Source organism: Panthera uncia, chromosome F1 (genome assembly GCF_023721935.1).
Source record: "Panthera uncia isolate 11264 chromosome F1, Puncia_PCG_1.0, whole genome shotgun sequence".
Taxonomy (NCBI): Eukaryota; Metazoa; Chordata; class Mammalia; order Carnivora; family Felidae; genus Panthera; species Panthera uncia.
The window spans coordinates 54,086,362-54,108,200 of NC_064813.1; positions in this window are offsets into that span (position 1 = coordinate 54,086,362).

Below are 21,839 nucleotides of genomic sequence, written 5' to 3' on the forward strand. Positions count from 1 at the left end.
GATATAATATTTCAATTAGATTTTATAATACCCATAATATCTAAAGGAAACATATATGTATAAATATGTCTACATATTTATAGACATAAATATACTTAAGGGATTGTTTCTGTTTCTTCTTGTATTTTTTTCATAAGTTGTGATTTTCAAGGAATTTATCCATTTTATTTGATCAATTTATTGGCATAAAGTTATTCATAATATTCCAATATAAAACTTTAACACCTTTAGACACCACCTCTAGAATGCCTCTGTGAGGAGCTTGGCCAAACTTTTTCCTCAGTGAAACAACCATTTAATTGGTGAAAATCATTATTTTTTTTTAATATTCAAAGTGTCTTGAAATTGACCTAAAACCATACAGCAAATAGGAAAACATTTGCCAGAAAGTCTGCTATAGCTCAGTAAGAACAAGGGCCACATGCATCTGAGTCATGAGCTGCTTTTATTCTCCCTTCGCCCAGTTCTGCTACCGAAGTTTTCCTTGGCTTTTAGCCTATGGCTTTGGTTTCACCCTAAGAGGAACAGGGCACCAGTGTTTCTCATCCCTGGCACCCACCCTACAGCTCTGTGTCGTAAAAGTTCTATTGTGACCGGGCATGATGCAGAACACTGGGCTCCCTTTCCTCACCTAACTCTTAGCACAGAATGTCCATGCTAGCTTCAGCATGCCAATAAGTTGCTGGGGCCTAATGACCCCTTACCCCATACTCCTTATCCCAGCATGCTTGCAGGCCAGAGATTCCATGCTGAGAAGGGCAAGCCTAGAAGACCGGGAGCCAGTATGCCTTTCTCTGGTGTCTAAAAAGAGGCTCACTTCAGGAAAAACAGGCAACTTTTTCGACTCCCAGCAGGTTCACTGGAGAGGTAGACGGTGAATACCGATGGCAGCTCCAGAGCTCCACCTGAGAGGACTGACTTTATCTGAAATAGAATGGCGAGAACTCCAGGCCTACAGGCATTGGTCAAAGATACTGGAGCTCTCGGTGGAGAGCAATTAAGAGGAGTCTGCTAGCTTAGTGAAACAAGCAAAATCACAGGGCAGGCAGAAGTTTAGAAGAGAAATAGCCAAAAGAGCCCTTCTGTGATCACAGTCAACTCCGGGTTCTAGAAGCCTATGTGCATGTTCTAGGCTGCATCCATATGGGACTAATGAGAGAAGAACACGGGACAGGCTTCAAAAGCATACCCCAAACCACACACAAATTCATTAGCAAAGGGCAGAAGCCTTACTGGCTCAAGACACTTCAGTATAACCTCAGACCAACCACTGGCTGAACAATAAGCCACTCTCACCTGGGAACATTAGAAATGCAGGCTTAAATCACACTCATCCCCAGTGGCCTGGAAGATTGTATGCATGCCCAAGGCTGAACTCTCTCAGGAGTGACCAGAAAGAGTACCTCTGAGCTATTAGTTTCTGGATGAAAGCAGAGCAGTCATGAACTCCCTGAATTGTGAAAGCAGCCTCTTAGACGCATACATCCAATTGTCAAAGGCGAAAATATAACTGACTAAGGGGACATAAGCATAAACTTTGACCAATAAATACTTATGCTGACCTGAGGTAACCTCTAGAAAGCTAAAAAAATAAAACAAAGGGGAAAAATATCTGAGTAAGGGATGTCATAGGGACTGGACACTGTAAGGAAAATAGACTTGTATTCCAACTGTCACTAAACAAATGAACAAAGAGTCAAACAAACGGTAATCAGGGCCAGAGGGATAGAATCAGTATCCGGTATTGCTATAACATATTGTATAAAATGTTCAGTTTCAACAACAAAAAAAGTGAGACATGCAAAGAAACAGGAATGTATGATTCATATCAACATCGGTTTAATGACTGTAACCAGTATACCTTACAAATGTTATGTTAGTAATAGAGGAAACTCACTGTACTGTCTTTGTAATTTTTCTATAAACCTTAAACTGTTCTAAAGTAAAGTTTTCTGAAAAACAAAAATAAATAGATTTAAAGAGTTGTAAAGTACCATAACCTAAATGAAAAATTCAGTAGAAGGGCTCAACCGTAGATTTGAGTTGGTTGAAAAAAGGACCAATGAGCTTATAGATCAATAATGATTATACAGTCTGAAGAAAAGAAACAAAAAGGAGTAGAGAGAAATGAACAGAACCTCAATAGAAATTGTGGCATACCATTAAGTGCACAAACACATATATAACAGAAATGCCAGAAAAAGAGAGGGGAAAAAAAGAGACACAAAAAACATCTAAACATGGGTGAAAACTTCCCCAATTTGATGGAAAACACTAATCTACATCTTCAAGAACCTTATCAAGCTCCAACTAGGATAAACAAACACAAAAATCTACATGTGGCTACTTCAGAGCCAACGTGATGGAAGAAGAAGAGACCATCTTAAAAGCAGCAAGGGAAAAGTGACTGATCATATACAAAGAAACTGCAATGAGATTAACAGTTGACTTCTCATCAGAAATCATAGCAGTCAAAAGGGAGTGGGATAACATGTTCAAAATGTTGAAAGGAGGGGCACCTGGGTGGCGCAGTCGGTTAAGCTTCCAACTTCGGCTCAGGTCATGATCTCACGGTTCATGAGTTCAAGCCTCATATCAGGCTGTGCACATACAGCATGGAGACTGCTTCGAATTCTGTCTGCCTCTCTCTCTGCCTGTCTCCTGCTCACACTTTGTCTCTTTCTCTCTCAAAAATAAACATTTTTTTTAAATGTTGAAAGGAAAGAAAAACCCGTCAACCTAGAAACTATGTCCAGCAAAACTATCTTTCAAAAGGTGAAATAAAGACATTCCCAGAAAATTAAAAGTGAAAGTATCCATTGATAGGACACTTGCCATAAAAGCAATACTGCAGGGACTTCTTCAGACTGAAAGGAAGTGAGACCAGACAGTAATTCAAATCCACATGATAAAGAAACAACAACAAAGACTTCTGATAAGGATAATTATGTAGGTAATTGTTTACATTTTCTATATCACTTAAACTATTACACCTCTATATTTGTGATCTCCTTTATTGTCCTAGCATGTTTAAAAGATAGAATATTATATAAAAATATTATATAAATATAAAGATAACAATAAATTGTTGGGTTTGTTACCTATATGTTATATATGTGTGTGTGTATATATCATACATAAGCAATTGTATAATATGTTATATATGTTAATAATAATGTATATATTACACATATATATGTAACAGTTTAAAAATAATACACACACACACACACACACAGAGGAAAGAGGAAAGTATCCTCTCTTTCATTCCCAATAATGGTAATTCATGCTCTCTCTCTTTTCTGTTTCCTTGAAGAGTCTGGAGAGAAGTTTATTAATCTTTTTAAATAGCCAACTTTTTACTGTTGATTTTCTCCTTGCCTTCAATTTTATTGACTTGAATTCTTATCTTTATTATTTTCTTTCTTCTATTTACTTTGGGTTTAAATTGAACTTCTTTTCCTGGCTTCTTCAGGTGGCAGCTTAGATAATTGATTTTATAACTTTCCTCAGATCTAATATAAACAGTTTAAAGTAATGCATTTCTTCTAAGCATTTCTTAAGCTGTTCCCATAAATTTTGATATGTTGTGGTTTTATTGTCAGCCAGTAAGATATTTTTTAATTTCTCTTGTGAATTCTTCTTTGAGCTATTTTCATTATTTAGAACTGCTGTGTGTGAGGGGCACATGGGTGGCTCTGTCCCTCAAGCTTCCAACTTTGTCTTAGGTCATGATCTCATGGTTCATGAGTTTGAGCCCCACATTGGGCTGTCTGCTGTCAGAGCCCACTTCAAATTCTCTGTCTCCCTCTCTCTGCTCCTCCCCCACTCACCCTTGCTCTGTCTCTCTCTCTCTCTCAAAAATAAATAAACATTTTTTAAAAAGAACTGTTGGGCATTAATCCGTGGAAAGATTAGTATGGTCAAAGCTACTTCACCATTATTTGAACCTGAGACAACTATAGTTCTCTTAAAATTTATTTTAACACAAAAATTGAAAGACATTTTGCAATTTCATATGTTGAAACCAGGATAAAGTCTTATGACATTATTTAAATGACCTAAAAAAGATATTTCATAGTGAACATAGCCCCTAAAAGGGCTTAACTAAAACTTATAAATAAGGAATAGGTCATGGCAGCCTCTTGATTGGATGAATTTGGTCAAAGTGAATGTATTTTGCAGAGATATAGACCTAGATTGAAATCCTAGCTCTAAAATTCGCTAGCTGTATGAACTTGAATGAGTTCACATCTCATAGCATCTGTCTCCTAACCTTCAAAATGGAGATAATACTTATCTAGTGGAACTCTACGACTTAAATTAACAAATACATGTGAAGCAGCCATTACAGTTATCTGATACATGATGTTAGTGTCCTTCCTCACCATCCATATGGTAAGCAATAGCAAAAACAACAACAGCTAACTCCTCAGAAAAAGAAGCTCTAAAGAACTGTCATACAACTTAATTATTAAAGACCGTGGAATGCTAACCCCAAGGTCAGAAGTCATCTATTTCAACTTTCTCATTTCACTGGTAAGAAAACAGATACACAAATTCACTCTTCCAGTGACTTAACAACCTTAACATAGGAATGCCTCCGAGTTCCCAAGGCCAAATGCAGTGGATCACAGTATGCTCTGGATAAGCATTTATTAAATAGCAGACTGAATGAGTGTGTGGATGTATGAATTGCCATGGATCACACTTACTGTGTTTAAAAGACTCTAAAATGCCATGCACGGGGGCTCCTGGGTGGCTCAGTTGGTTAAGCATGGGACTCTTGGTTTCAGCTCAGGTCATGACCTCATGGTTTCGTGGGTTCAACCCCTGCATCGGGCTCCATGCTGGCAGTGCAGAGCCTGCTTGGGATTCTCTGTCTCTCTTTCCCTCATTCTATCTCTCTCAAAGTAAACAAGTAAACTTAAAAAAAAAATGTTTTCATGGGGTGCCTGGGTGGCTTGGTTGGTTAAGCGTCTGACTTCGGCTCAGGTCATGATCTCACGGTCCGTGGGTTTGAGCCCCGCGTCGGGCTCTGTGCTGACAGCTCAGAGCCTGGAGCCTGTTTCAGATTCTGCGTCTCCCTCTCTCTGTGCCCCTCCCCTGTTCATGCTCTGTCTCTCTCTGTCTCAAAAATAAATAAACGTTAAAAAAATTTTTTTTTAAATAAAAAAAATGTTCTCAAATGACATGCACTGTAAGATATACCATTATTTTATGTATCTCTGATAAAAAAGAAACACCATCGATTAAACTATATATGCATCCTGATTTCACAGATATTAAAATTTGACCAAATACATCTTTTAAAATCTATGAAATAAAGTGTAAATCAGTGATAGACAGAAATCCAGGTTTCCTAATTCCCAGTCTAATGCTTTTTTATTTTATTTTGTTACAGTACAACACTGCCTCAGTCATTCGATAACGATATTTCAAAAATCATTCCCTTAAGCATCCTGTAAGTAAAGATTTTTTCTGTTCAAATGAAAATACTCTTAACTTTAAACCCTTGATGAGGTCATATCTAGAGATACTTTTGTTCAAATGATTTCCAAAAAGAACAAAAACAAACCTAAAAAGTTGGTGGATACGGAACATAAGACAGGCACTTATAAAAACAAAAAGAATTGGGAGGATATAATCTGGAGGTGGGTGGCAACAGCAGGTAGAGGGAAATTGGGAAGCTACAAGGAACATTATTTGCCAACTTAGTTTTTGTCCTCGTCGTCCTTGCTTATTGTAACCTTTGTTTACTGCAAATCCTAAAGGTAGGGGAAATTTTTCTTTTCTTTTTTTCTTTCTTTTCCTTATATTTTTTATTGTGGAAAATTTGAAACACACAAAAATGGAAATAATAAAATAAACTCTTAAGTACTCATTCCTCCACTTTAATGATTATCACTTCATGGTCCACTGAGTTTCATCTACAGCCCTGCCCTACCCCTTGTTCTTTTGAAACAAATCTGAGACATTATATCATTTCATCTGTAAATATTTCAGTATGTACCTCTTGGGGAAAATGATTCAATCTGCTAGAGAAATTTTCTCTGAAATTAGAATCCTGTCTTTTCTTGTAATTGATTATTATGTGTCAGCCATTTTCTTTTAAAGGTTATTTATTTTTATTTTTGAGCGAGACAGAGAGAGCATGACAGGGGAGGGGCAGAGAAAGAATCCCAAGCAGGCTCCATGCTGTCAGTACAGAGCCCGATGAAGGGCTCAAACTCACAAAACCATGAGATCATGACTTGAGCAGAAACCAAGAGTTGGATGCTTAACTGACTGAGCCGCCCAGGCACCTCTGTGTCAGCCATTTTCTTAGCTATAGTCTAAAAATATATCTATAGTTTTATGGATGCATGAAGAAGTGTTTACAACTGTAATCATTACAAAAGACTGCAGACTAACATGAAAATACTGCTTAACTTGTAACCAGAAAAATCAAAGTAATGTAAAAAAATATTTGAGTAGAAAAAATTCTGTGTGTACATACATTGTATTCAATCTAAAATCAACTTTTATGAAACCCTCAAAAGCATCAGGAACAACACTAGGTAGTAAGTAGGTAATCAAAGGTAAATCAAATGTAATTAAATCTCAGTCTTTGCCTAAGAAGCTCATCCCATTAGGGAGGCCAGACATGTGGACAGAGGACAAATGTTCTGGGATGCGTGTTCCCAGAACACAAGAGGAAAGAGCAAGAGTAGACATCACTCCCAAAATGTTACTGAGACAGAGAGGGAACAATTAATTCTGCATTCCTAGGAACTGGAGTGGGGAATCAATAAATTTGACCAAGGGTACCGTCAGGGGACTGTATTCTAGATGCCTCTTGGAAGATGAGTAAGCATCGGTCAAATGGACAAGATGGAAAGTACAAGTCTGGTTTTCAGTTCAAAGTCTGCAAATAAAAACATGAAAAGTAGAGCATCTGTCTTGTGATACATACTTGGCAATTTTTCCTTAGTTTTTACTCTCTTGCTATTTGTGGCATTCCTTCCTCTTCCTGGAAAATGTTAAAGTACTTTGGAAAAACTCCCTGCATGATATCTACTAAGTGTTCAGGGTATCACTATTTTTCTGTGCTCCATCTGGGTCCTTGGACTCATTGACCTTCTTATAAAATAAGACTGCCAAGATGTTCTAATATCTACTGTCATCACACGGCCCCTCTTGCTTGCATCTCAGTCTCTAGAATCTTGTCTCTGGTATGAACCACTAACTCGATTTGCACCTGAAGTGTTCAAGGACATGCTGTTGACACAGTGGTGTCTAGAAGCCAGATAGACGGCTTCAGGCCAGAGAGCTGCTGTGGAAAACTGTCCACATCTACCTAAATTAGAACTGACAACCAGCCCTGGATTTATATCATAAGATTCTTCAGTTTGGAACGTTGGACACTAGCTGGAAAAAACAAGGGCACAAACTGAGTTTTTCTGTTTCCTTGTTTTGCTTTGGGGCACCTCCTTTGTAAAAATGTCTCTTTATTTTAAAGGAAAATATTTCTGAAGCCCAAATGATTAATCAAAAGGAGTTATTCCATTGTACTGTCCAAAGTGACCTCAATGTAGCCCATGGTTAGTGTTTGTGCTGAAGAAATGGGAGGGCGCAAAGACTCTGAAGTATGTTACCCTCCCACTGATGCGGGCTGTAGATTTTGCTATAGAGAATTTATGTTGTGGAAAAAGTTGGCTATTGTTAACATGTGGGACATGTTTTAAAATTCTTGCCTCTTACTCAAAGCTAATGGTAAGGTATTATGACTAATGACAGATCTACAGTCTCCAAAGTAGGGGGCCTGCATCCAGAGGATTTGTGAGAATCCTTTAGATGTGGTAAACAATAATGACACAAGTTTTATTTATATTTATTTGATGTACAAATTGTAGAGAGGCAACGAAGCTCTACTGATCTTGCATACGGGGATTGATGCTGCCTCCACGTTCCGGTCCTTATATGCCATATAAAACCCAGGGGAGCCCGAGAAGGATGGAAGAACTATAAATTGGAACAGTTGACAGCATAGCTCCTAATCTCCACTTACCAGCTGCAATATGTTGCAGTTCACACGCTATAGGATGCTATCGATGCGGTTAATTTTCTAAAAATCAGTCCTTTTAATAACACAAATAAAATTAAGCACTTTACGTACACATTTTATATCATACAAAATCCAACCCACTTAAGATCAAAAAGTATGGAAAGTCACACCGCCTCTCTTGATTCTAATCTTCAGTACTTGTCTTAGAGCTGATCAGATGTACCCCCTCGTTATGGATCCTTCCAGAGACATACTATGTACATGCATTAAGATAGCATAACTCCATCACCACCACCCTTTTTACTGTAGTAGTGGCAGCCCGCATGTATTTTGAACCTTAAATTTTTTCACTGGCTATTCCATAGAGACAGGTCCCTATCAGCACACTGAGTTTTCACGCTCTTTTTTATGGCTGCACCGTATTTCTTTGTATAGCTATACCATGATCGATTTATCAGTGCCCAAAGAGTAGATATTTATGTTGTTTCAGTCTCTTGCTATCGCAGATAACGCTGCATCGCATAACGCTTTTGATGTGCCATTTTAAACACCATGTTCGTATAGCTGTTAGATAAATTCTTAAGAGGTTGAATATCTGGACCAAAAAGTGTGTGCATTTGCAATTTTGAAAGATACTGCCAAATTAACTTCATAAATGTTGTACCAATTTACACTCCCACCAGCAATATATGAGCATGTCTGTTCCCCATCGTCCTGCCAACAATAAATATCTTTGCATAATTGGAGTTTGGGATTGAAAAATGAGTATCATGATTTAGTAAGATGAGCCAAGAATGAACTTCTTCCATTTGGATCTATCTTTCTTTCTAAGGCACCCCTTTTCCAGCAATGACATTCCTTAAAACTCTGCGCTAAAATAAAGACCTTAAAACCACACCTTCAAATACTATACTACAAAGTATTTACCAAAAAAATTTAAAACCAATGAAGCCTATTCAATCCCAGTTTATATTATACTGTACTGTTTATATCATCAAGAAAATTGTATTTAAACATTGTCGATTTCATATTTAGCTTAACCCTTTTAAAAGTCTACTTTATGTAGGTTTTATATGTATACACACACTATATATATGTTTCATGATAAACACACGATTAGCATTCTGGAGTATTATATAATTTTTGAGTACAAATTTTTCTGTATACATTTTTGCTGATGGAGTCTAGGACAAAATCATTTTAAAGACCACTGGTCTACATCATCTAAATTACCTGGTACTCATAAAAATAAAGGATGTCTAAAATTCACAAGTATTTAAAACATGTAACTTTTTCCTCTGTTTAACCTCCTTCCAGGGGCAGCAAAATTCTGTCTGGGAATCTGGGCATCGGTCTATTACTTATGATCTGTAAGGCTCCACCCAGAGTGAGCTTCAGGTATCACCAGGTGGCCAGGAGAAAAAGATTTTTTCTCTTAGAGCGGATTATAATGAAAAGTCTACAGTCTTCGCTCGTCCCTAAAAGGACGAGTAGAGAAAAGGGGGCCGAGCCTCTTCATGGGCACGACGCCCCTCACCAGGAGTTGGGGGGAGAGAGGCTGATGATCTCCCTGCAGAAAAGACTTCGCGTATTGCTCCCACCGCAGGGGTTTCTGGGAAATGAGAGCAAGTCTTCCAACAGCTGCTCCTGGAGTCTGGCTCTGGCCAGGGCTTCCTTCCCCAGCAGCAAATATTACCCCTCTTGGCAGAGGTTCCTGACCACAGCTCCTACCAGAAACTAGTCTTCCTTCTCCTTGAACGGCTCCTGGATTCCTCAGTTCCTGGACGTCTCAGTACAACCTCCCCCTGAGGAGCGTCTCTGAGAATTGACCGCTAAATGCCACTCTCTAGGGGCACAGCTATTTTAAAGTGTTTTTCCTGAAATTTTTTTAACCTGGAAAACACAGAAAACGATTTAAAAAAAAAAAGCAAAAGAAAATGAACTATTATAAAAATAGGTAATTAAGTATAACATTACAGTTCGGAGATAACTGCTATTAACCTTTTACCATGACTCCAGTCCTTTCTCGGGATAGAACATGGTCTTTTGTGTAATGGGATTGTATGGGATACACAGTTTTGCATTCTAATTTTTGCTCTCAGTGGAATGCCATGAAAATTTCCCATGCCATGAAAAGCACTGTCCAAATAACTTTTAACAGTGACTACTTACCAGATCATGTTATGACTGAATACCATTTAGCTGTCCCACCACTGCCGGGTGTTTGGGCTGTTTTCAGTGTTGTACTCTAATTTACCTACTGAACATCTTGGTATAATGAATTTTTGCTAACGATCCTGAGTTCAAATTTCAGATTCTATCCTTAAGATGAATTCCTGAAAATAGCCAGAGCTTATGGATAGCTCTTGAGCCGTGGGCACTCTCTATATTTCCACTAAGAGTTCTGTCTCACCACACCACATGTATTCACTGCGCGTCCACTGCTAATTTAGTAGAGGAAAATGGTAAGTTGATGCTGCTATTATCTGTGCTTCTTTAATCACCAGTTAGATTAAAAAGCTTTTGTGTATTTTTCCTAAATATTTTTTTGTACGATAAAAGCAGCACAAACTGACCGTAGGAAATTTGCAAAAAAGAAGCGTATAAATAAAAATCATCGTAAATGCACAACTGAGAGAGATCATACATACTTAGTATTTTGCTTTTTATCAAAATCTTATCCCAATGAGAACTTTTATGCATTCACATAATTGGATCATATAGTGTATGTAATTTAGGAACTTAGTCTTCATTTACAACATTTTTCCCATTTTTAAGAATGATTTGAAAATATAACTTTAGACAGCTGCATAACTTAGTACTATTCATTGAATTACAATAGTTTACATAAGCGTTATCTTTTGTTAAGCATCTAGTTATGATTTTTAATACAAATAGTGATATTTTCTTATTTATTTAGCATTTATTTGATTACAAAGTTAAATATCAAAATGCTTACTGGCTGCTGTACTTTTGCTTCTGTGGATCATTAGTTTATATCCCTTTGTTCATTTTCTACCTGGAATTCATGGTTTTCTTACTTATTTGTGACAGCTGTTTAGATTTTAAAGATATTAACCCCTTCCCGGTTCTATTTATACCAAATAATTTCCCCATTTCAGTTGCTTGACTTTTATTTCTATTTATTTGACATGAAAAAGCTTTACATTTTTATTTGGTCAAATTTATTTACCCATGCTGCCCTTTGAAGCTTTGTCTATTGCTTTTATGCATTAAATATATACATATTTTTTTCCAAGCCAAGCTCAGTTAAATATTCAACTCTGTCCTTCAGTTCTTTTGCTTTTTAGTATTTACATATTTGACATTGAGTTATTTAATTCATATAGAACTTGCTTGGGGATAGGGTAACTATTTTTAAGATAATCATATTTCTACATTTTTTGTTAGTTTGAGAACTTTTTCTTTCATAGAGAAAAATCATTATATATGGTGAGACTCCCTTAGAATCAAAATTACCCTTGAAAAACCCTTTATGTAGCACCCAAAATATCATGTGCAGACATATAGTCTCCCTATATACTCAACACGACTACTGTCTTCTTAAGTGGTGGAATAACTGATATTTTTTAATATGTATCATAACCCAGTTAAGCCAGTTTTTAATTCTAGAATAGCACACAATATGAGAAATTCTCACGCTGTGAGAGGCTCCAAGGAACTGAGATTGAAGAAATAAAAAGTTCCTAGGTCTCTTTTACATTCACTCACTCTGAGGCACGTGGTCAAAGAGTGGAAGGGAAGGCATGTGGAGATCACCTGTTCTATTGAAATTCTCCAGTCTATCTCTTTCTCTGTTTTTCCCCTCCCTTAATATAAGTTAAAGATATATATGATGTGAGCCATGCTAACCCTTCTTGGATCACACTTCTCTGCCCTCTCTAGCTATTCTCCAGCTGCCTCTCTCCCCTTTGTCAAAGGTACACCCTGGTGGTCCCTACAATAATGTTCCAAGCCATCCTAGAATCCATTGCTTCCTGAGTGTCATTTTCAAGTATCTGGAGAAGCACTGGCCAATAGAAATATCATATAAGCCATATATTCCATTGTAAATTTCCTACTAGGCATCTTTTAAAAGTGAAAAGAAAGAAGAGAGATTAATTTTAATAATGGATCTTATATAATCCAATAAATGGATCACATCAATGTGTAATCAACATCAAAATTACTGTGGTATTTTACATCTTTTTAAAATACCAAGTCTTCAAAATAGGATGTATATTTGACAACTTGCAGCATATTTAACTGTAACTATCAACATTTCAAGTGTTCAAAAGCTACATATGGCTAATGGCTACTGTATTAAATGGTGCGGATTTAGAGGGCTTACTAACAATCTGAAATTCATCACGAACTCATGAGCAGCTATATTTTTGTGCAAGTGCTCTAAAAACTAACTCCCCAGTGATCCCATGCTACACCATTTAAAAAGTAAATCAGGGGCACCTGGGTGGGGCATCTGACTTCGACTCAGGTCATGATCTCGAGCTCAGGAGTTTGAGCCCCACATTCGACTCTTGCCTGTCGGCCTGCAGTCCACTTGGGATCCTCCACCCCGCCCCCCTCTCTCTCTCTGCCCCTCCCCCACTCTCTGTCTCTCTCAAAATAAAATAAACTGAAAAAAAAAAGTAAATCGAAGTGGGACACCTGGGTGGCTCAGTTGGTTGAATGCCTGACTCTTGATTTCAGCTTAGGTCATGATCCCTGGGTAGTGGGATCCAGATCTGTGTCAAACTCCACACTAAGCATGGAGCCTGCTTGGTATTCTCTTTTTTTCAATCTCTCTCTCTCTTTCTTTATCTCCCTCTCTCTCTCTCTCTCTCCCCCCATCTACCTCCCCCACTTGCCCACTCTCTCTCTCTAAAATAAAATTTTCAAAACATTTTTTTAAAAAGTAAATTGAAGTAAGAATGAGATGCTGCTTATTTTTCTTCTCTTATCCTCCTCTGTGGAATTATTTCTTTTCTCTGCATCCATAATCTTTAAGTTCTGGGGTTTTTTTTATTTTTTAAATGTTTATTTTTGAGACAGAGATAGAGCGAGTGGGAGAGGGGCAGAGAAAGAGGGAGACACAGAATCCGAAGCAGGCTCCAGGCTCTAAGCTGTCAGCACAGAGCCTGACTCAGTGCTTGAACCCAAGAAACTGTGAGATCATGACCTGAGCTGAAGTAGGACGCTTAGCCAACTGAGCCACCCAGGCACCCCTAAATTCTATATTTCTATAATCCTATTGCTTTGTGTTGGACAGAGGCAGCCCTGGGACAAGGCAGTGAATTAGTCCCTGAGACCCCTCCATGAAAAAAAATGGGACAGAAACAATATATTTTCTGCCTTTGGTGACTTAAAATCTCTTCCCCCCCCCATTATGTACTCCTTTTTCCAATTCTAAAAGCGTAACAGATATGATTTTATTTTTAACTGGGTTTATTTTAGGGTTTTAAGCATTAGTAAACACAGAATATACACCTTCTGCACAGCTAAGTTTATATGCCTTTGAGAAGGAGCATGCAAATGGGGCTTTTGCTGGCATTGTTTTAAAATAAATAGAAAGCTCTCAGTAAACTTTTACATCACTCTGCAACATGTTTTGTTAGAAAAGCCTGTGGTAGTATCTAAAATTGTGTAAATCATCAGTTTTTAATCTGGCAGGAAGTAGATAGTGGCCCATTAAACTTTCGTAATTAAATTTTCCCTGTACTCCCCCATAGAACCATTATCTGAGTTTTCTAATTAACACAAGAGGAGGGAGTCAATTCAGATTGATGGGATCTAGAGCCATCCCCTTTCATTTTAATGACCTTTAATAAACTTTTATTACTATTGATATTGATAATTATAATACACCCTTTAATTCTGCAATGTGATTCTAAGGACCTTTTCAAAAATTGCAAAATTCACCTTTAAAGCTAGAGTAGACAGAATTATTATATTCCCAAATGCTGTGCATTTAAGGCGGTGACTTTAAGTGAGCTGAAGGGTAGATAGACATCACGGAAATGGCTTTCCCTTTCCTTGATCCACAATGCAGGACCTCAGTCCTGACATAGCCTCCCAGTTTCAGAGCACAGCTCCCTTTCCAAGAATGGCAATCAGGTTGAATTGGAAGTTATTTCATGATAAATAATCCACAGGGAGTAAGGTGGAGTTTGCTATATTTGCTGTATTTTCAACTGGAAAAGCCTTAAGACTGGGACGTCAGATGCCCAAGAGGACCAGTCATCAGGCAAGCTACACTGGTTTCCCAGAATGATTTCGTGATGTTTTACCAGAGGTTTTATAGTTTTATATCCTTTCAGAGTGCCACTCCTTTCATTGAAACTGGTCCTTCTGGGTGAGAAAATGATCTGCCAACATAAACATCTAAGCACTGAGAGGAACTCTCCCACTATTACTATCATTTGCTTTGGAAGCTGCAAGATAAGCATAAAACTAAAAGTATAAGCTACTGGGGTCATGTGCATAGTACATGATGGAGGTGGGATTTAGCTAATGCTCTCACTCACCCAGCCATGATGCCCACAAAATCACAAAATCACTGTGTTGAACTCCCGGGGCCTTGACGAATGAAATCAGAAGTGGTGAAGTTGAGATCTACCAAACTCAGGGTGTGTAGGGAAGACCGAATGCAATAGTTTCATAATCTCCTCATGTACAAAGTCAAGATTAGAATATTTTGTGCCATAAGAATGTTGTGAGGGTTAGATAAGATAAGGTATATAACATGCTTAGCATAGTGTCTGTTTCAACAAATGCTATTCTCATTTTTATTATAAATATTGTTTTCACATGCTCTTTTTTTTTTTTTTTTTGTATCTCACCTATGTGAGGGTGTTTTTTTTTCATCTCACCTGTTTTCTTTTTTTCAAAGTTCAAGTGTTTGGTGTTTGGTATCCCAATATACAAAATATATATATATACACATTATTATAATTTTTATATACATATTATATACATATTATATACATATTATATATATTATATATATTATATATATTATATAATTATATATATATATATAATACACACATATATATAATATATAATATATATAATTAACGTCTAGACTTACCTAAGGGAAGAGATTAGAAGGGCACACTCAAGATCACAATCATTGTTTTCAAAGATTTTATAATCTAGCTGTTGTAGTAACCTAAGGACGAGGTTGTACCAGCCTGTTCTTGTATAATAGCAAAAGGAATAGAGGAGAAAGGAAAAATGTGAAAGGCGTTTAAACAGCAAAAATCATGATTTTACATTTATTTCTAAATTTAGTTTCCAAGAACAATAGACATGTTTTAAAATACTTGTTGAGGAGAAGCCCCGTTTCATAACATGTTGGACTACCTGGGACCAAATATGCCCTCCCACTGAACACAACAAGAAAAGCGTATGTGTGGGAATACGTAAGGCAATCATTTTTGGAGAGTGTGGAGCTCACTAGAGACGAGAAGTAAATGAAGTAAGACTCCTTCCTCACTGCCCTGAGTTTCTGTCTGCAGGCACTTGCAGGGCGGTGAAGAGGTCCCAAAGAGAGCATGGCAATTTCATTCAGCTGAGAAAATACAGATCAGTTTCAGAAGACTGAGGTGGCTAGAGAGGGAAGAGAACTGTGTGGACAAGCTCCAGAAATGTTCCTAGAGGTCCCGTGAGCTATTGAATACTAACTTCACATGCATAAGGTGAAAGTCCATGAGGCCAGGCAAACAGCAACGCAAGAACTGTATGCAGGACTATTCCCACAACTCAGGCAAGGTTGAGAAACACTTTCATTGGAGAACACAAAGAGGTTGCACTTTATCAGCTATGCTAAAGCAGTCCTAGAATAAAGGATACTCTAGATCAGAATTGACAAGAATGGTTTAAGGGCCAAATCCAGTCCGTGACCTTGTCTCATACGGGCCCCCAGCTAAAGATAGTTTTTACCTTTTTAAAGTGGTAAAAAGAAGAAAAAAGAGAGGAGGAGAAGGAGGCTATAGAATATATAGCAGATATCAGGTGTGATATGGAAAACTTAAAATATTTACTACCCAGCTCTTCTTAGGAAAAGTTTACTGACCCTGCTCTAGACCTACTGTAGACCAATGTAAAAAGTCTAAAACATAGCCTTTGAAATAATCAAACTGATCTTCAGTTCATTTATTTTATTTTTTAAGATTTTATTTATTTATTTATTTATTTATTTATTTTAAATTTTTTTAATGTTTATTTTTGAAGGAGAGAGAGACAGAGCATGAGTGGGGGAAGGGCAGAGAGAGAGGGAGACACAGAATCTGAAGCAGGCACCAGGCTCTGAGCCATCAGCACAGAGCCCGATGCAGGGCTTGAACCCACGAACCTTGAGATCATGACCTGAGCCGAAGTCGGACACTTAACCTACTGAGCCACCCAGGGGCCCCAAGATTTTATTTTTAAATAATCTCTACACTTAACGTGGGACTTGAACCTATAACCCCGAGATCAAGAGTTGCGTGCTCTACCAACCAGCCAGGTACCTCAAGAAATAGTTGGCTGATCCTTAGTGAATTTAACTTCCAACCAGAACAGGGTCCAACATCCTGTAAACAGATACAAGAAAATCTAGCATTTAACAGCATACAATTCACAAATCTTTAGCATCCGATGAAGAAGTTATTAGACATACAAAAAAGCTGGAACATTCTGCCCATAAGCAGAGGAAAAATTACTCAATAGAAACTGACTCAGAAGTGACAAACGTGATGGAGCAAACAGACAAGAACTTTAAGCAGCTTTTGTGAATATGCTCAACAATTTAAAAGAGAATATTGTGGTAATGAGGAGAGAAATAAAGGGTATATAAATGAGCCAAACAGAATTTCCAAAAATGAAAAATAAAGAATCCAATATAGATGTTTACTGTGTGGGATTAATAGATTAGATTCTGCAGAAAAAGGGATTAGTGGATTTGTATACATATCAATAGAAGTTATCCAAACTGAAGCACAGAAGAAGTTTGAAAAAAAATGAACAGAGCTTTAGCGACTTATAAAACAACATAAAATGGATTAACATATGTATAATTAGAATCCCAGAAAAGAAGGATGGAGAGAAATATTAGGGAAGGAAATATGGTTAAAATGTGCTAAATTTGATGAAAGCTATAAATTTGCTGATTTAAGAACCTCAATAAGCCCCAAGCAAGATAGACACAAAGAAAACACCCCAAGACAAATTATAATACTTGTAGATACTTGAGGTTGTGCGTTTGTCAAAACCCTTTGAACTTTTCAGCCCAAAGAGTGAACATTAACATAACATATGCATTTGAGATAAATCACTTAGGAGGTTTAGAAAATACCAGGATGGAATGCAGAATGTTACAGAACAATCTAGCTGTATGACAAATGTATAAAACAACCTCAAAGAAAGGGTCAGAGGGAAAGGGATGATTTTAGTCACTTTAGAAATAAAGTGTTTGAAACTAAAAAGAAATTTTATGTAAGGCACTGTACTCTGGTTGATAAAACTGTATCTCACAGGAATAGAGGTTAATAATTCTGATACTTCTCTCTGTGTATAAAGACATTGAATGCCAGTAAATGGAGCATAGAGGGTAAGAGTCAGGTTCCTCACTGTTGGAGTGACAATTTACAAAACAGGAAGAAGAGGAAGCTACAATAATCCATGTGGTAATTGATTTGGGTTGGGGATATCAGCATGAACTCACATTTAGCTTAATATAGATACAAATATTTACATATAAAATATAGCTATATATTTATAAAGGGTTGATATATACACATACACATTTCTTTGTTCTGTCGGCTGAAAGGGCTTAAAAGCACTGATACCTGCTAGCAGTGAGAATGTCTAGCACCTAGATCTTGGTTTCTAATATTATCCTTCAGTAAAAGCACCCACGGTTTCTTTAGAGAAATGGCTGATTCTAGGACTGGGGCAGAAATATACAAAATGAGCCGGGCATATCTTGTAGTGCCAGAAAGCAAGGAGGTGTTTGAAACAAATGACCCAATCCTCACAATGATGGGGTTAGGTCAAAGGACAGAGGAAAACGATTGGGGCAACGACATAAACTAGCGTATCAAATCCATCAATAAATAAGCTATTCAAAAAATAGAAAAGGAGGGGCGCCTGGGTGGCTCAGTCGGTTGAGCATCCCACTTCAGCTCAGGTCACGATCTCGAGGTCCACGAGTTTGAGCCCTGCGTTGGGCTCCGGGCTGATGGCTCAGAGCCTGGAGCCTGCTTCCGATTCTGTGTCTCCCTCTCTCTGCCCCTCCCCCGTTCATGCTGTGTCTCTCTCTGTCTCAAAAATAAATAAACGTTAAAAAAAAATTTTTTTTTTTTAAATTAAAAGAGGAGGAACTCTTTCCAAATTATTTTGTCAGGCAGTTTTCTTCTGAAACCAAAAGCAGAGATATCACAAGAAAAGGAAATTACAGCCCAAATCCCTCACGAGTACAGAGGCAAAAGTTCTTAACAAAATAGGATTAGAGCAAACGAAGCAATACATAAAAGGTAGTTGTGGTTGGTTTGCATTGAATCAACTTAGCTAAGTTGGCACAGTATTTTCCAGAATTCTTGTCCTTCCATAATGTAAGTTAGTATTGGCTTGAGGAGACATATTGCATGAGATTTGGAAGGGAAGTCGAGCTGCAAGCATATTTCTGTTCTGCACAGAGCGGGGGATACGGGCTCACTGGGCGCGGTTGCAGGGTGCACGCACTGCTGTTGACCTGCCAGCTCACTTCGTTGGCACCGGGCAGTGGCTGTTCCCTCAGCCCCTTTAACCCCCATTGGATCGCTTCTTACAACTTTTTCCAATTCAGAGCCAGAGCGTGCAGCTCCAGAAACAGCAGCTGAGCCCAAGACTCTTCCAGGTCCCTCCAGATCTCCTCCTTCAGGCTCTTGCAATCTTTGGCCAACATGCGCACCTTCTGGGGCAGCCGCCAAACCCATGACTCTTCCAGCTCACGTTGACTCTCTTCCTTCAGGTTCTCCAACACTTGGGCCAGTTCCAGCACCAAAGATAGAAGAAATCAGCATACATAAAACGTTTAGTCCTCCAAATGACATGAAGTTAAATTCTTATAATAAATTTCATCATCCGTGTGACTTACAGTGGTTCTTTTCCTCTGATCAAATCCTGAATGATACAATAATACAACTTGCCTAATTTGAATGGATCCCGGGAATGCCAGGTTTGCTTAAGATTTTTAAATCTGCAATGTAATTCACCGTATTAATAGAGAAGTGTGACACTGTGTGATTATCTCAATAAATCAAGAAAGGGATTTGATCAAATTGAACGGTCCTTTATGATAAAAATTATAAAAGGAAACTAGCTATTTAAAAGGATGCTTCCTCACACTGATAAAGAACATCTATGAAAAATGTATAGCTAACATCATATTTAAATGGTGAAAGGTTAAATGCTTTTTCTCTATTAGGAAGAAAATGATATGCAATTTCACCTCTTTTATTTAACATTGCATTGGAAGTCCTAGCCGGTGCAATCAAGCAAGAGAATGATAAAAAAGCCTCTAATCTGAAGAAGGAAGTAAAAATAGTCTTTATTCGTAGATGACACGATCATGTAAATAGAAAATCATGAGGAATACACAAAAGACACTCTAGAACTGATTTAGCAAGGTTGCAGAATGTGGGATCAATGAACAAAAATCAACTGTATAGTAGCATCAAATCATGAAAGGAATAGGGATTAATTTAAAAAATTATGTGCAAGACTTACACATTAAAAGTTCTCTCAAAATATTGCTGAGATTAGTTAACAAAGATCTGAGTAAGTGGAAAGACTTCCTATGTCCACTGACAAAGACTATGTTCACTATTCATTTTTCAAAGGCTTTCTATGATTGGAAGATTCAACAGCGTGAAGATATTAATGCTCTCTAAATTCATCTATAGACCAAGGCAATGTCAGAGAAAAATCTCCATAGGATTTTGTGAAAACTGACACAGTCATCTAAAATATATTGATAGAAATGCAAAGGACCAGATTAGTCATAGCAATTTTAAAAATAAAAGAACAAAGTTGGAAAACTTACACCATCTTAATTTTAAGACCTATTATAAAGCTGCAGTAATCAAGATTGTATGGTATTTGTATAAGAATGAATGAAAAGAACAGAATCCAGAAATAGATCCACATGAACGTGGGCAATTGAGGTATGACAGAGGCACCAAGATGATTCAATGGGAATGGATACTCTTTTCAACAAATGGTGCTGCCTATCCATTTTTTTTTTTAAATATCAACATCAATCTTTTCTTTACACCATACACTGAAATTAACTTGAAATGAATCATATACCTAAACATAAAATGTCTAAAAGAAAACAGATGAAAAGTTTTTAACTTGAAGTAGGCCAAATTTTTAGATAGGATACAAAAAGCAGAATCCATAAAAGAAAAAAACATATAAAATGCATTTCATCAAATTAAAAATTATGCTGTTCAAACACCCCATTAGAAACATGGAAAACATTGGAGTGCCTGGGTGGCTCAGTCAGTTAATCTTCTGATCTCATGATCTTCATGATCTCACAGTCTGTGAGTTTAAGTCCCGCATCAGGCTCTGTGCTGACAGCTCAGAGCCTGAAGCCTGCTTCAGATTCTGTGTCTCCCTCTCTCTCTGCCCCTCCCCCACTCACACTCTGTCTCTCTTTCTCTGTTTCTCTCTCTCTTTCTCTCTCTCTCTCTCTCAAAAATAAATAAACAATGAAAAAAATTAAAACAAAAAGAAACATGGAAAACCTCTAACTGCAAGAAAATATTCTGGCAAAAGACTTAAATCCGTAGTTTGTATTAGCTAACCTATATCTGACAAGTCACTGTTACCCAGATTTTATGAAGAACTCATAACTCAGTGCTAAGAAGACAAAAAAGCCTAGCTCTGAAAAAATCGACTTGATAATGGGGGAGGCTATGCATGCATGGAGGCAGGGGTATATGGGAAATCCCTGTACCTTTCTCTCAATTTTGCTGTGAACCTAAACTGCTCTAGAAAATAAAGTCTATTAAAAAATAATAACAGCTAAATACTGCAAAAATTAACAGAAGACTCAAACAGAGGCTTCACAAAAGAAGATATTTGAAAAGGCCAGAATCCCATGAAAAGATGCTCAGTAGTATTGGCCATCACGAGTCATCAGGCATATTCAAGCAGTTTAAGCTTTAATAACTCCACGCTGGAAATGACCCAAATGTCCATCCACAGGTGAATACATAAGCAAATTATGGAACATCCATACAAAGAAATGTTACTCGGCAATAATGGCCAGGAAGGATCAATACATAAAACCTCATGGATGAATATAAAAAATGTTATGCTGAAGAGAGGAAGCCTGACACAAGACTACCTACCTATGTGGTTTTATTTATATAAAGTTCTAGACGATGCAAATGCAATATGTAATGGCAAAAGATAGAACTGGGGTTGCCAACGGTCAGGGATGGACGAGGCGGCTGACAACAAAGGGAGACCAGGATGACCTTGGGGTTATTCGGCACCTTGACTGTGGTAGTGGTTACATGCGTGGATACTTCTGCCCTGGTGAATCAATCTACACACTACACTTCCATAAAGTTGATTTTTGAACATGATTGTTTTCGATTTTATTAGTAAGGCGTTAACGTGCTCACTTGAATGTTCCTCCTCTGTCATTACACTAATACACATCTCCACTATCTCACCGAAACCCTCAATTTCTCACAGTGTAACATTTTTGATAGGGAATGATACCTTCTTGATTGTAAATACATCTTAAAAT